The sequence below is a fragment of the Corythoichthys intestinalis genome, chromosome 9 (genome assembly GCF_030265065.1).
Source record: "Corythoichthys intestinalis isolate RoL2023-P3 chromosome 9, ASM3026506v1, whole genome shotgun sequence".
In the NCBI taxonomy this organism is placed as follows: domain Eukaryota; kingdom Metazoa; phylum Chordata; class Actinopteri; order Syngnathiformes; family Syngnathidae; genus Corythoichthys; species Corythoichthys intestinalis.
In genome coordinates this window covers 47,369,075-47,384,556 of record NC_080403.1, presented here as the reverse complement: position 1 = coordinate 47,384,556, position 15,482 = coordinate 47,369,075, and the positions used below count along the sequence as shown (strand labels likewise).

The 15,482-nt window shown below is 38.9% G+C and overlaps 1 protein-coding gene across 1 annotated transcript in view; it reads right to left on the bottom strand.

Annotated features, from left to right (window-relative positions):
- LOC130921638 (uncharacterized) overlaps nt 1–15,482 on the bottom strand; it is a 117,209-nt gene that overhangs the window by 55,447 nt on the left and 46,280 nt on the right. The window lies entirely within an intron of this gene.

The window sequence follows — 15,482 nt, the reverse complement described above, 5'->3', positions numbered from 1 at the left end:
TAGCAATTGTGATAAACGGAAAGCCATTCACAGATGGGGAGTATGCCAAACCATTCATGCTTGATGTTGCCAATGAACTTTTTGATGAGTTTTCGGATAAAGACAAGATAATTAACTGGATAAAGACATGCCTCTGTCGGCAAGAACAGTTCACGAACGCAAGTGAAGGACATAAATGCGGCACTGATTTTTTTCTGTTGCTTTGGATGAGTCAACAGACGTAAGCAATTTATCCCAGTTCAGCGTGATTGCATGGTATGTTGTTGGTGACACACTAGATAAGGAAAGTCTTGCAAGTATGAAAAGGACAACAAGAGGGGAGGATTTATTCAAGTCCTTCACTACGCTCGCTAAAGAAAAAATCTACCATTGGATAAACTTGTTTCAGTGTGCATTAAAGGTGCTCTGTGCATGGTTGGGAAAAGCAGACGATTCGTGGCACCTCTTTGTGAACATGAAAAGAGACGCATCCTAAGTTTCTCAACGCCTGCATGAAGCTTAACCACACCAAGTATCAACCACACTTCAAGGCCATCAGAAAAACCATGCAGCACCAGATGTCGCATTAATGGTAGGAAATATTCATCACTGATCAAGGGCGTAGGTTTGCATAGGGACGGTAGGGACATAACACTACCAACTTTTCAGGATGCTCAAATTGTCCCCACCAACTTTTAAGTAAACTCAATTGCATTATATAAAGAATTCGGCTATATAGGTAATTTACATTGTCTTCCTATATCTTGTAATGGTAGACTAGACCCTCATTTATCCCTTTTCACTTGCTGAATGTGCCGGGTCCCCCCCCCCCAAACAAACGTTTGGTTGGCTGATGAGTTGAAGCCCCCCCCCCATCACACCACAAAGACACACGCACATATACTCGCACAGCACCAACAGATTCATGTCGACAACATGCCGCCTCCTCCGCCCCCCTTCGGAGAGGAGGGATTTTAGATTTTTTGGGGGAGGTGGAGAAGCAGTCATGTAAAAAGACGTCAGTGTTGTTGAAGTGTGGGAAACACCACTAATTTTGCTACTGAAAGTCAGTAACCCTACCCTGTATCAGAGTTAGCATAACATTAAACTTGCTAACCTGCAAAACTACTGCGGTTGGGCCAGCCTCCCGAAGGAATGACGAAGTCAAGCTCGCCATCTTATTTGGATCATTATTTGCATTATGGTAATATCGTCGCTACCAATGTTGAGACCAAAACTACGCCCTAGTCACTAATTAACAACAGCATAACAATGTTATTAAAAATAATTCAGAGACTTATTGTACTTTAAAAGTGTTGAAATTACATAAAATGCACACATTTCTTGTATTTTTAGTTTTTAACATAGTGTATGGCTGTCACGGAATTACATTTCAGTCTATTATTAAGCTGCGTTTCCATCGAGCGGTCTGGTGCAGACCGGGTTGGATAGTATGACATTCAGGACCATTTCCACTGCTAAGTTGTGGATAGTACACTTGGAGCACATGATCATTTTGTTGGAGTTCCATACTGTACGTGCCAAGTCGGGATAATGAAGTCTCCATGTTGATTGGGCAAAACATCATTTACCCCCCCCCCCCCCCCCCAAAAAAAAATGTCTGTGCCCGCCATTGCATAGGAATATGCATAAAGTGCTCAGAAGAAATCAATAATGAATAGACCGTAAACGATTACACCTTATAAACAGAGTCAGCAAACAATTAAAGAGCCTTATTTGTCAATGGGTGAAAGAATCCCGACACCAACACCATACAGTGGGGCAAATACTGTAAGAATTTAGTCAACCACTAATTGTGCAAGTTCTCCCACTTGAAACTATGAGAAAGGCCTGTAATTGTCAACATGGGTAAACCTCAACCATGACAGACAGAATGTGGAGAAAAAAAAACAGAAAATCACATTGCTTGATTTTTAAAGAATTTATTTGCAAATCATGGTGGAAAATAAGTATGTGGTAAATACCAAAAGTTCATCTCAATTCTTTGTTATGTACCCGTTGTTGGCAACAACGGAGGCCAAACGTTTTCTGAAACTCTTCACAAGCTTTTCACACACTGTTGCTGGTATTTTGGCCCATTCTTCCATGCAGATCTCCTCTAGAGCAGTGATGTTTTGGGGCTGTCGTTGGGCAACACGGACTTTCAACTCCCTCCACAGATTTTCTATGAGGTTGAGATCTGGAGACTGGCTAGGCCACTCCAGGACCTTAAAATGCTTCTTACGAAGCCACTCCTTTGTTGCCCTGGCTGTGTGTTTGGGATCAATGTCATGCTGACAGGCCCAGCCATGCCTCATCTTCAATGCCCTTGCTGATGGAAGGAGATTTTCACTCAAAATCTCTCGATACATGGCCCCATTCATTCTTTCCTTTACACAGATCAGGCGTCCTGGTCCCTTTGCAGAAAAAACAGCCCCAAAGCATGATGTTTCCACCCCCATGCTTCACAGTGGGTATGGTGCAATTCAGTATTCTTTTTCCTCCAAATACGAGAACCTGTGTTTCTACCAAAAACTTCCATTTTGGTTTCATCTGACCATAATACATACTCCCGGTCCTCTTCTGAATCATCCAAATGCTCTCTAGCGAACCGCAGACGGGCCTGGACGTGTACTGGCTTCAGCATGGGGACACATCTGGCAGTGCAGGATTTGAGTCCCTGGCGGAGATTGTTACTGATAGTAGCCTTTGTTACTGTGGTCCCAGCTCTCTGTAGGTCATTCACTAAGTCCCCTCGTGTGGTTCTGGGATTTTTTTGCTCACCGTTCTTGTTATCATTTTGACGCCACGGGGTGAGGAGGGAGTTGAAAGTCCATGTTGCCCAATGACAGCCCCAAAACATCACTGCTCTAGAGGAGATCTGCATGGAAGAATGGGCCAAAATACCAGCAACAGTGTGTGAAAAGCTTGTGAAGAGTTACAGAAAACATTTGGCCTCCGTTATTGCTAACAAAGGGTACATAACAAAGTATTGAGATGAACTACTCCATAGCCCCACACAACTCGTTGCACAAGTAAAGAAAAGCAAATCGAACTGTCACAAGAAATTGATTCGAAACAGACAAGGTGCTAAAATTCCATATTTAAAGAGCAAAGAAGATGCTGCAATGTAGCTGATATTCAATGTGTCGACATACAAGTTTAATTGTTGAAACTAATCAAAACGATTCCGCCAAACCACCAAATATAGTAAAATGTTGCCTCGATATTATCGATCAGCCGAATGCATTTTTCTCCTACCCCTAGTCTTTGAAAATAGCCCAAATGGGCTAAACTGGCAACACTGAAAATGATCCAGGCAGCCAAGGGAGTTACTTTGATTTGTCCAACCAGGCATAACTGAATTTATTGAGCGAGTCTGCAGGGAACATCTGTCAGAGTGCTCCGTGAGAAGGAGTTTCAACTCACACTCCAGTAGAACCTCAACACTGTCTTGGAGAAGGCAGGGAAAATGGAGTCTGCATGGGCCATGTTTCATGCCTTTATTGTTGAAGTGGGTGACCAAAGTTATGAGGCTCCTTAACACACCCGACCCTGTCTTTTTAAGTCACACATATTCAAAAACACTGTAAAAGTCCATCATAGAAATTGAGGTTGGCAACCTACTACTGCTCATAGCTCCCTGCAAAAATTGATTATTCAATTCTTTGGCAACAATCCATTGAGCTTCCTAATGAACAACTTAAAGGAGTAAGTAAATTAAAAAAAAAAAAAAAAAAAAAAAAACGGGGGTAAGTTTTACTGTGACCGGGAGTGATTCCTTTTGACGGCGCCCCCTGTCAGCTCGCGCCCATATATGGCGAATTCGCTGCCCAACGTATAGTTGCGCCACTGACAAGGGCGTAGGTTTGCATTCGGATGGTAGGGACATAACACTCACAACTTTTCAGAATGATCAAATTGTCCCCACCAACTTTTAAGCCACTTTATTGGCATTATATAATTAGTTCAGTTATATGTGTAATTTCAATTTTCTATCCAAATGTTGTAAGAATAGAATAGACCTTACCATAAAGGTACATGTATTTGCATTGAGCTGAACAACTTTCTGACGTAATATAACCCTTACTTTTCGAGGCTGTGAGTCGATCGGGTGACAGTTTCTTTGTGTAGATTATATTTACTCCGTCTTCTCTACTATAATGACGACCAACACGGTAGGACAGTATAACCCAGAAACGTCAACGGCGCGACAGCGAGGCCGCCGCGAGAACGCAGTGAAACGCGGGCGTTAAAGTCAATCAGCCAATGCACACCAGTCGCAGTGTGGCCGCGTGTTAGACGCGTCCCAGAAGCGGCTTAACTAGACGCACGCGAAAAGAACGGCAGAGTTTATTATTTGACGCGAGGCGCGACCCTCCTGCGTCAATACTACTAACTAGGATCGGGCAGACCAGAAGTCACTCGTGTAAAAATACGGTGGATCCGGTCGTTTTTCAAACTAATATGCAATCGTAACCCACTTTTTGAGTCCATCAGATCTCTTGAGTGGTAGATCAGGGCACAGTTGACTTGTCTTTGTTGATTTACTGCTGTCTTCTCTGCTATAATAATAACCAACACGCCCCCGTGTTCAATACAAAACCCTCCTACCACAACAAACAAGTAGGAACTAATATTCACATAGGAACTAAAGTTATACAACATAAAATATACAATATAAATGAATACTACATCACATTTGTAAAATATAAACACATAATTAAATGAATAAAAGCCCACTTAAATAAAATAAATTGAAATGAGCTAAAACACCTGTAATGAAATAATAAGAATAATACACAGATCCTGCTTACACAATTAAATTTATTAATTTCTGTGTGGCACTTTAACATGAGAAAATCCACCAATAAAGCTTTTGAAAACCGTTCATAAGAAAAAAAAAATGATTCATTGAGACATTTCATTTGTAAAATACATGTTAAAATCTTTGTCATTGGGATTGCTTTTCTCTTTAGCACAGGGCTTCTTTTTTCTTCTTTCAGAAAGAAAGCTGACCAATATGCGGGATCTGAAAGGCAAATTGTTGTTGGATTAGCTTTAAATACTCGCTATTTTTTTTAGCAGAATTCGAGCTTTGTATTGGCTAATGTTCCTATTGTTGAAAGCACAAAGGTGTGTAATAAACAGCTAGCACATTTATATTTTGCATTTTGTTTTCTTACTGTACTGAAAATGAACCGAACCGTGACCTCAAAACCGAGGTACGTACCGAACCGAGATTTTTGTGTACCGTTACACCCCTATTATCAAGTGAATTATTTTCATTATGTTCACTTACATTTATCGCTTTTCACTTGCTGAATGTTCCAGTCCATTTTTTCTATGAGTGGTTTTACCACAGAATACTTTTTACTTTTACTTGAATTGATTTGTGAAGAAAAAACACTACTTTAACTCCTCTACTTTGGGCTACAATAGAGTCGTTACATTTTCCTCTTTATTCTGAATATTGACTTTATATTTGCAAGAGGGCAGTCGTGCTCTTTGGACAGGAGATGTTTCATCGTGTTGTTTTGGTCTGTAGTCGATGATTTTTGTGTCATCTTTTTGACCTAATATGGTCACCCAATAGGTCATAGTACAGGATAATAGTAACAGTTCATATAGATGAAGTTGTGCTGAAAAAAAAAAAAACATTTTTTTAAAAATCTGACATTTTAGACAGTTAGTCACAATGTTACCCATTACTTGAGTATTCATTTCAACGAATACCTTTTTACTTGTACTTGAGTAAATTTTTAGATGACTACTTTTACTTGAGTACTATTTAGAAGTAACACTACACTCATGCTCTTTAGATGAATAATGTTTCATTTCTGTTTTTTTTTTCTTTTCTCTCTTTAATGTTTTTTTGGTTTTTTTTTTTAACTATTTCTTTGGCCTAATGTGGTTATGTGATGGGTTACTGCAGGGGTCCGCAAACTTTTTCCTGTGAGGGCCACATAACTTTTCCCTTCTCTGATGAGGGGCCGGGGTCAGTTTGTAACAGAAAAGGTGTGACGATTGCAGGAGTGCCTAAATGTAAAAATTTTAGGGCTGTCGAACGATTAAAATTTTTAATCGAGTTAATCACAGCTTAGAAATGAATTAATCTTAATTAATCGCAATTTAAGGCATCTATAAAATATGCCCTATTTTTCTGTAAATTATTGTGGGAATGGAAAGATAAGACACAAGACGGATATATACATTCAACATACTGTACATAAGTACTGTATTTGTTAATTATAACAATAAATCAACAAGATGGCATTAACATTAACATTCTGTTAAAGCGATCCATGGATAGAAAGACTTGTAGTTCTTAAAAGATAAATGTTAGTACAAGTTAAAGAAAATTTTATATTAAAACCCCTCTTAATATTTTCGTTTTGATATAATTTGTAAAATTTTTAATCAAAAAAAAAAAACTAGTAGCTCGCCATTGTTGTCAATAATTACACGATGTTCAAGGTGCTTAAACCCATAAAATCAGTCGCACCAAAGCGCCAGCAGAGGGAGACAAAAAACACAAGTAACAAGTGGGCATGACACTGTACTGTCATTTTAATCTGTTTGAGCGGGGCATGTGCGTTAATTGCGTCAAATATTTTCACGTGATTAATTTTAAAAAATAATTACCGCCCGTTAACGCGATAATTTTGACAGCCCTAAGAAATGTATTGTTTTTCAGAAAGCCACAATCAAATAACCCTTTCTGGATTCTTCACATAACAAAAGTAAATAAAATAATAATAATATAATATAATATAATATATATTGTTCAGGGGGCCTGACCAAATGTGGAGGCGGGCCGTATCCGGCCTGCAGGCTGTAGTTTGGGGACCCCTGGGTTATTGTATAGTGTCATTATAATAACAACAACAACAACAAAAAACAAAAACAAAAACAAAACAAAAAAATAAACAGTTAATCAAAATGTTACTCATTACTTGAGTATTCTTTTCACTGGATACCTTTTTTACTTGTACTTGGGTACATTTTTTTTATTACTACTTTTACTCTTATTTGAGTACTATTATTTAGAAGTAACGCTACTCTTAGTTGAGTAAAATTTTGGGCTACTCTACTCACCTCTGCCTACAGTATCATCTACCCATAGCAATCAAACCACAGTACCTACCTGCCGACCTGGCTACCTGTCTACCCTACCTAGTTACCGACAGACAGAATATTTCTGTTGCCGCTTCCAATTCCTCCACAAATCATCACGTCAACATTGTTTTACGTCTCAAGTAATCCTAGCAATGACAGCAACAAAGTTAGCTAAATGCCCCGATAAAGACTCAACCTAACTAAAGTATTTACTCTCTTTTAGTTGAGAAACAAAACAGTGGCCACTTCTCACAGTTTCACTCCTACAAACATCCAGTGTGTAGTGTTCCACTGCATTTCCATCCCAGCCTTTTATCTTGTTTGCATGGACTGCCAGGATTGGCAAACCACATTCCATAGCCGCCTCTCCTCTGCCTACTACCGCCCATATTGCATGTGATTTAGCTTGAAAAATGGATTCAGTCTCCAACTAAATTTATTGTGTACCATTATTTAACATACTCTGTGTGGACCGTATTACCGCACTTTTCGGACTATAAGGCGCACCGGATTATAAAGTGCACTACCAATGAGCGAGTTTATTTTCATACATAAGGCGTGTCTAATAATAAGGCTCATTAGTGCATTACTGTATTATTGTATTTGTCATTTCTTTGTTTTTTAACATTATAATTATTGTTTGATTTAAAAATATTAATTTCTATTTATTATTTGTCTTATAAATTCATGTGTTTGATGTGCGATGAATGTGAGTCTTGAGGACTTTACTGAAGTTGATTAATACATATATGGTCCAACAAATTAGGTTCGAGGTCATGAAGGAAAATATTAATTTGTACATAAAGCACACTGGATTATAAGGTGTACTGTCAACTTTGGACAACATTATAAATGCAATTTATGTGTTAAAAATACGTCATTGGCAATTAAGGCCTCTGCTTTTTCTTTGTCGTGTCTGCCATTTAAGGCCCACCCTGGGGCTACTGCTGCCTTTGTTTCTTTGTATTGCCTCTGGCTTTGGTTCGAAAAAGCAGATTTAAGCCCTAGTATAAACAAGTAGTCAAGATTTGTATTGCTGTCTCTCTCTGTCTTTAACCATAAACAAGACAAAAGGTTTGAAGAAGTACACTGGCCACACTGTGATTGTAGGGATTAACTAAATGGACGCTAGCTCTTGTGAGTCACAACGGATTTGTAGACGTCATCATCCAAAAAAAAAAAAAAAAAACTGGAAAGAAAGTGACCTACAGGCCAGTGTTAGTAACACAAACACTGACTTGTGTTGTATCCTGCATGTATAGACAAGCCAATACATCCAAAGGACATATATGAAAACAACAACTCAGCCGTGACAACAGACACTGACAGTATGGCCACAAGGTGCTGATGTGATGGACGCCTGGGCATGTTTGCATAATAGACAAGAACTCAATAATGTCAAAGAAGAAAGAAATGCTTTGTCAAGAAAGTGGAGTGTCAGGACCAGAGGTGGATAGTAACACGTTACATTTACTTTTTGAGTCAAATGTACTCCTATGAGTAAGCCATACTTTTTACTCTTACTTGAATAGGTTTGTGAAGAAGAAACACTACTGTTACTCTGCTACTTTAGGCTAGACTTGTCATTACATTTTTCCTCTTTATTGTACATATTAGATTTTCCTAATTCATTTTGCTTGCGACGCCAACAGTGGCTCTACCAGTCTCACCAATGAGACGTCACAACAATAATCACATGACCGGCCCGTTCAATCACGTGGCATTGTAAAAAAAGTAAGTATCTGAAATAGAGCAATGCCGTCAACATGAATCGAAAGCGTGGATTTTAACCTCTCTTTTTTTTTTTTTTTTGCACCGATTGACCACGGAAAACCGGAGGATGATCGTTTTACTTTCATGATAATATGTTTTCTTGTCTCCACTAGAGGGCACTCAAACTCTTTGGACGAATAATGCTTCATTTCTGTAGTTTTTTTTTTTTTTTTTTTTTTTCCTCACACCGGAATTGTATGATTTTTGTTTTGTATTTCTTTGGATTAATTTGCGTATGTAGTATGGTATAGTACAGTATAATAATAACAGTTCATATAGAGAACTTTGTGCAAAGACAAATAATCAAAGAAAATAAATAATAAAAATAATTAGCTAAAATAAAAATACCATTGTTTAAAAAAAAAAACATCGCAAGCAGTTGCAATGCACTCACAAATATACTCATTACTCGAGTATTCTTTTCACCAAATGCTTGTACTTGAGTACATTTTTGGATGATTACTTTTACTTTCATAACATTATTTTGAAGTATTGCTACTCTTACTTGAGTAAAATTTTGGCTGCTATACCCACCTCTGGTCAGGACAGAGGTGCCACCACGGCCTAGGGGCTTAAATAAAATTTTCGGCCCTACCGTTTTAAGAAAATATGGAGTACGGTAACCATTTTCTACAACTCTTGTCTGTCATCGGTCCTGGGTCATAACATTTATTTCATGATTCAGGTTCAGCTACAGGACATGACAAGATAAGTTGAAATAAAAAGTTAATTAGCATAAGATTATCTCTATTCTTGTTCACTTTGATCAGCAAAAATACTTTAATATGACAGACAGGATTTGGCTCATTCTTTAAGTTAGATTTTCACAACATGGTTTGGTGATGTTCTTTCTGTGTTCTGATACACACCATGACACTGTGAAGAGAAACATACCTGCATGGAATTAAACACCCAGAGATAAGAATCAGGCATTTTCCAAATGCGGGGAAAAAAACGAATATGAATTTATTAGTTTTTTGGGCACATACAGCAAAGTTCTTTACACATTGGAATATAAACACAACTTTTCGTTATATGTGTTTGGGGTTTTGTTTTGCCACAGACACCGCAACAATGGCTTTGACACCGTAGTCACACCGGAGTATAAGTCGCATTTTTGAGGGAAATATATTTGATAAAATCCAACACCAAGAACAGACCAACATCTTGAAAGGAAATTTAAGCTAAAAATAGATTAGGCTGAATAAGTGTACAGTATGCTAACATTGCATAACGACATAACAATGAACAGAGAACGTGCCTAATATGTTAACGTCTAGGGATGGGAAATGAGAACTGCTTCTTTTACACATGTTACTTACTTTAGAATCGGCAAGCACGGCAGCTTATTTACCATTGGCGAGACTTCTCATCAAGTGTAACCTGGAGAGAGTCGTTGCTGAGTGAATATGCAATGAATTTTACAGGCCATGTCATTTTCCATGAGACTACTTAAGGAAATTGTGATTTTTCCAAAAAAGTCTATTAATGGGTCGATCGTATTCCTCGTCGAATAATCTATAAGAAAATTATAACATATATGCATCTAAAATAATCCTAAACGATTTTATTAGCAATTTTAATACTCCTGTTTGAAAGATTCCATGGGTATGCGTTCATTCCCATAGCAACCAGTTAGTTCCTGTTATTGTCCTACGTCATGCGCGCTGCGTATTCTGGGACCGAGAATAGGCGTAAAGTGCGCATTTCAAGCAGAGGACAGCCACCTGTTAGAGGATTAATCTGTGCGTTCATGAACGAATGTAAGTATTTCCTCTTCATGCCATAAAGTTCTTATGATAAGTTAGAGCCGTTATCAGCGCAACCGTTTCGTGTTTTTACTGTTACGTCGGCTGGTTGCTCCCGCTCGTTCTCGTTGCGTCGAAGAGAGCGTTGTTTACATTATATTCGCGTTGCACATTTGTGTTAAGAGGGAATGTGTTAGTTTAGCATCTTAAAATGATGTTGTACATCCATATGAGTGTAAAGTGCCTAGTTTTCGCCACTTTTATGGCCAAGATGACCGCACGTACACGCAGCGTGCTTCCTAGTTGTGCGCGCACGTTCGCGCCCCTCCACCTTTGTGTCATTATAATATTACGAGTCATGTATGTGTGTTATTGACTGCTTTACAGTCAATTTGCATAGTTTATTGCATCAGCACTAATATGATGTAATTTTCTTTCCTTTCAGAACCACATATATACCCACACATTCCAGTCGTCTTCCACACACATACAAATACATCAACATCTTTCCACACATGCTCTCATCTGCTCATTGAGTGATTGTCATATCAAGTGCCATTGCCTGTATATAGTTCTGCCTGTTGCCAAGTTGGATTAAAAGTGACAAAGACCAACTCCATTCTCCGCTTCTTGTGTTCTAACCGACACTCCGAGGGGAGTGAAGCATAAACATATTGAAACCAGAACCTCATACAGTCCATTAGTCCAAATTAGAATCGATAAGGGAATCGTTAAAGAATGGAATCGTTAAGCAATATCGATAATGGAATCGGAATCGTAAAAATCTTATTAATTCCCATATTATTAACGTGACATAGTTATTTAGAGTTATTCAAAAAACTATAGCATAAAGAACTTGCTAATAAGTTTACCAAACCAACAGTGTCACTCCAAATCACTAAATCATTAGAAATCTTCCTCCTTGGTGCCACACACTTTGTCTCTGCTGCTCGATTACCGCTTTCGGCTGCATATTTGACTACTTGTATCTTGTAATCTGCAGAATATGATTTTCTTTTCAGTGCCAGTTTGTTCAACACTACTCCGTTGTTTTTATAAAATGCCGCCAATGTTGAAACACAAGACCTCTTACAGTTTAGTGTGAAAATAACATGTGAAATGACATAATAATGTTTTAATAACGTCACACATAAGTCGCTCCAGAGTATAATTCGCAACCCCAGCCAAACTATGGGGGGGAAAAAAAAAACTGAGTGTACAGTATAGTCCAAAAAGTATGGCAATTGATTTGGCCATTGCATAACATTCCACTATCTTGCCTTTTAAAAAAAGAACCCTTGGTTGCATCATTTTCCATCTGTAGTGTGAAGCACCGTCCAATGGGTTTTGACACATTTGCTGAATATGAACACATCATGTTACCCACAACACTTCAGAATCCACCCTGTTGCATTTGTAAGGAGTCAACCATAAATAAATACAAGGAATCCCATTTATTGCAACACATTAATGCCGACACAATGGCACTACCACCACCGTGCTTCACTGATGAGGTGGTAAAGTATCACAAATTTGTTGAATAATGAGGTGAATCAAAATGACAGCACTGGTATAGCTTATGCATATATGTTAAATTGGATAATGATTTACTCTTTATTTTGTAAAGGTGACTTCAAAATACGCTATCAAATGTATTTACTTAACAGCATGCACGTACTAACTCCTTTTAAGCACCATAAGAATAAAAAAAAAACAAAAAAGTAATTATGTGAGAATAATTGTGAATTTGTTCTTTCAAATATTATTTTCAGAAAATATCTAATGATCCTCTACTATAAATCCTCTCGTCCTAACCAGCCCTACATAATCATATACACATGAAACTGGAACCCCCACGTTACTCCGCCTCCTCCACTCATTCTTCCTCTGAGTGGAAGGGAGTCACAGTTGTCTTTGTGTGCGATCCATTCTTGTTAACATCAGCAGACAGACACTCCATTCAGGGATGACATTTTAAGTCCGTTTAAACGATAAAAAGCCCATCCAAGACTGGGTGGCCTACAATGCTTCGGTCCCGCGGATGTGAAAAATAAAGCAAATTCCTTTCTTTGGTAAGGTCTGGTTAAGATAATTATCAGTTCAATTGTTTTCTTGTATGGGAATGCAGCTATCTGAATGGATTAGCTAAATTTATTTCAACAACTTGGCTCTCTATTGACCACTAAATGTTTACTATACATAGAAATATGACAACATCTCTGCTCTACACTCTAAAGTATTTGCTTTTCACCATACAGCAGGACAAGCAAACATTTGCATATAATTTATTAAAGTGCGTACGACAGGAGATAAAAGTCTTAAACAGCATTATTATGTGAATTAGAATCATATTTTGGGACAATTTGACTATATACAACAATTTAGCAAAGCGCAGATGACGAGAAATTAGTCTTTTAATCTGCCAGTTAGCCGCGCCTACCATTGTAGGGCTCTAGTGTCCCCAACAGGTGGATGATGTCAGCTGGAGAATGGGCTCATTGGTTTTACTGTTCAACCCACTGAGGGGGAATTATTCAGAACGAGGAAAACACGACGAAGAGAGCAGCAAAATGTCATTGTTTTAGTCTCTCTACTCCAATATTTTTACTGGATATTCTTTTTATCCAAGTATTTTTTCTCCAATAGCTAAATAAATGGCATGGTCATGACGAATAACAGTCTTGTGCTAAATGGAATATGAAATAATCAAAATGCATTCATTCAGGACGACATGGCAAAATTACTCCATAATGGTCAAAACTGTCAAGTTCACATTTACTGTCGCACCTCCCGAACTATACTTTATGCCACCTAAGTCAGGCTTACGCCATTTCCCTTCAACTGCTTCGGAGAATGTAAAAAAACCAAGAGGCGTGATAGCTAGCCGACATGCTAACCCGAACCGAGTGATGTTTCAAAGTCTTCGAAGCGGAAAATCACACATAACTAGCCCGGAACATTTCACATGACGACTGGGTTGTCGATTGTCTTCGCCGATCGGCAACCCGCCCGGTGGCGAACAGGTTAGAGCTCGTCGTTCTCCTGCTGAGGGCAGAGGGCTCGTTGGCGGGGAAGCAACTGGACAATGACCGCCGGACAAACCGGCCGACGTCGGAGGAGAGTGCAGCTGCCAATGGCGTACCGCAAGCAACACGTCACTTCCGTTCATTAATATTCATGACATTAGCTACTGTTGCTAAGTAGGGACAAGCCACCGTTTGTCCCTAATAGGAAATGAATGGAAATTGTGTACGAAGGAGATGTTTACAGAGCTAAACCTACCAATTCTCTCCGAAAATGATGTGCCTGGTGCCAAATTGACTGGCACAGATGTGGAAGAACATAAAAATGTTCAGTTAAAGAGATGGCTTGAGTGTCGAAGGCTGAAAAAGGCAAAAAAAATGAGCCGACCTAAGCATAGCCTTAGCTTTTTTATTGATGCGACTGACAATGACATTCTCCTGTTCGAACAAGCTATCCTTTACCATCAGCCCTGTCAATCTTATATATCCTCTGGTTGTCCTACGTCTCTGACCGTACTTGGGGGTAATTTAGTTAGCTTTTAGTAGCGATCGCAAATGCTACTCAGTGACAGCCAATGAACACTTTTAATTTTTTCATTGATAACAAATCTTAATTCTATAATTTATTTACACTTCCCCCTTACTAAAGTTGTTTTATATATATAATATACAGTATATATAACAGAAAGGGTAGCAGTGGCAGTCAGATACCATTGTAATTCTATTCAGGTCGTTCATTGTCAGACAGAAGCAGTACGGCACAACGTTACACTGAAAAAATAAGTTATAAAAATGGCTTACCCGCTTTGTCCTCTGAAAGATCATGCCAACCCAACAAAATGTCTACTGCATATGAAATGTGAATGGATTCACCGAGCTGGTGCTGAAGTCCGGGCAAGTTGATCCGATCTTCACATTTTTTCCTCCTGAGTTTTTGGTTTCCGGAAACGTATGAATAAAACATCCTTCATGGGTCGTAATGTCTAGAGCCGTTTCTACAAGTTCCAAAAAAGCAATGTGAGATCGGCATGATTGTTTTTGAAAGATTACTGGCGAAAAGTAGCACAAATTACGTTGTCTCTATGCGAGGGCGGGTCTATAATGTCCTACTTCGGCTTTACTTCCGCTTTACGATGCGACGTCACGGTCTAAAAATAGCATGCGTGCGGTACGCCATTGGTTAACACGAATATGGCAAAATAATGCTTTGCTACACCGCAAAGTCGTAAACAGCGAGAGAACCAAAGGAAGGCGGCTGCACTTGTTATGCAGCTAACATGACAGTATGTGTATGAGGAGAGCTTTTTACATTCCCATCCATAATCAAACATAAGGAGTCCTTTACTTAAAGAAAGTTTGTAGTGTTTACTTTGTAATCGCTGTATTCGCGGCTATTTTAAACACAAAGTTGCAATTTCTGATCGGTCGGAAAATTTGACAGAACACCGGGCACATGAAGAGGGCAATAAGCTGAGTATAGTGCTCTCCTGGCGGGGGGATGTGCGACAAGCCGCCGGTCGTCGGCCGAGGGGACAAGCGCCACAATTGTAATGAAAGTCACCTACATATTAAAATGTTCCCAGTGTTTGACATAATACATAACACGATGTTTTCTCACTTCCTCATAAGTCCCATGGTCTCACAGTAGTAGGGCTTGTTTTGGCCAATATCCACCGGTGAATGGGAACCTTTTGAAACCTCAAAAAGGCTCACACGCCTCTCCCTCGTACAGTAAGATTTTTCTGCAGCCGTTTGGCTGGCGTGATGCAAAAAATAAATGAATTCATCCGCAAAATCAGCTGAATCCTTAGTCCTTCTCATACAACAGTACGGCTGTATA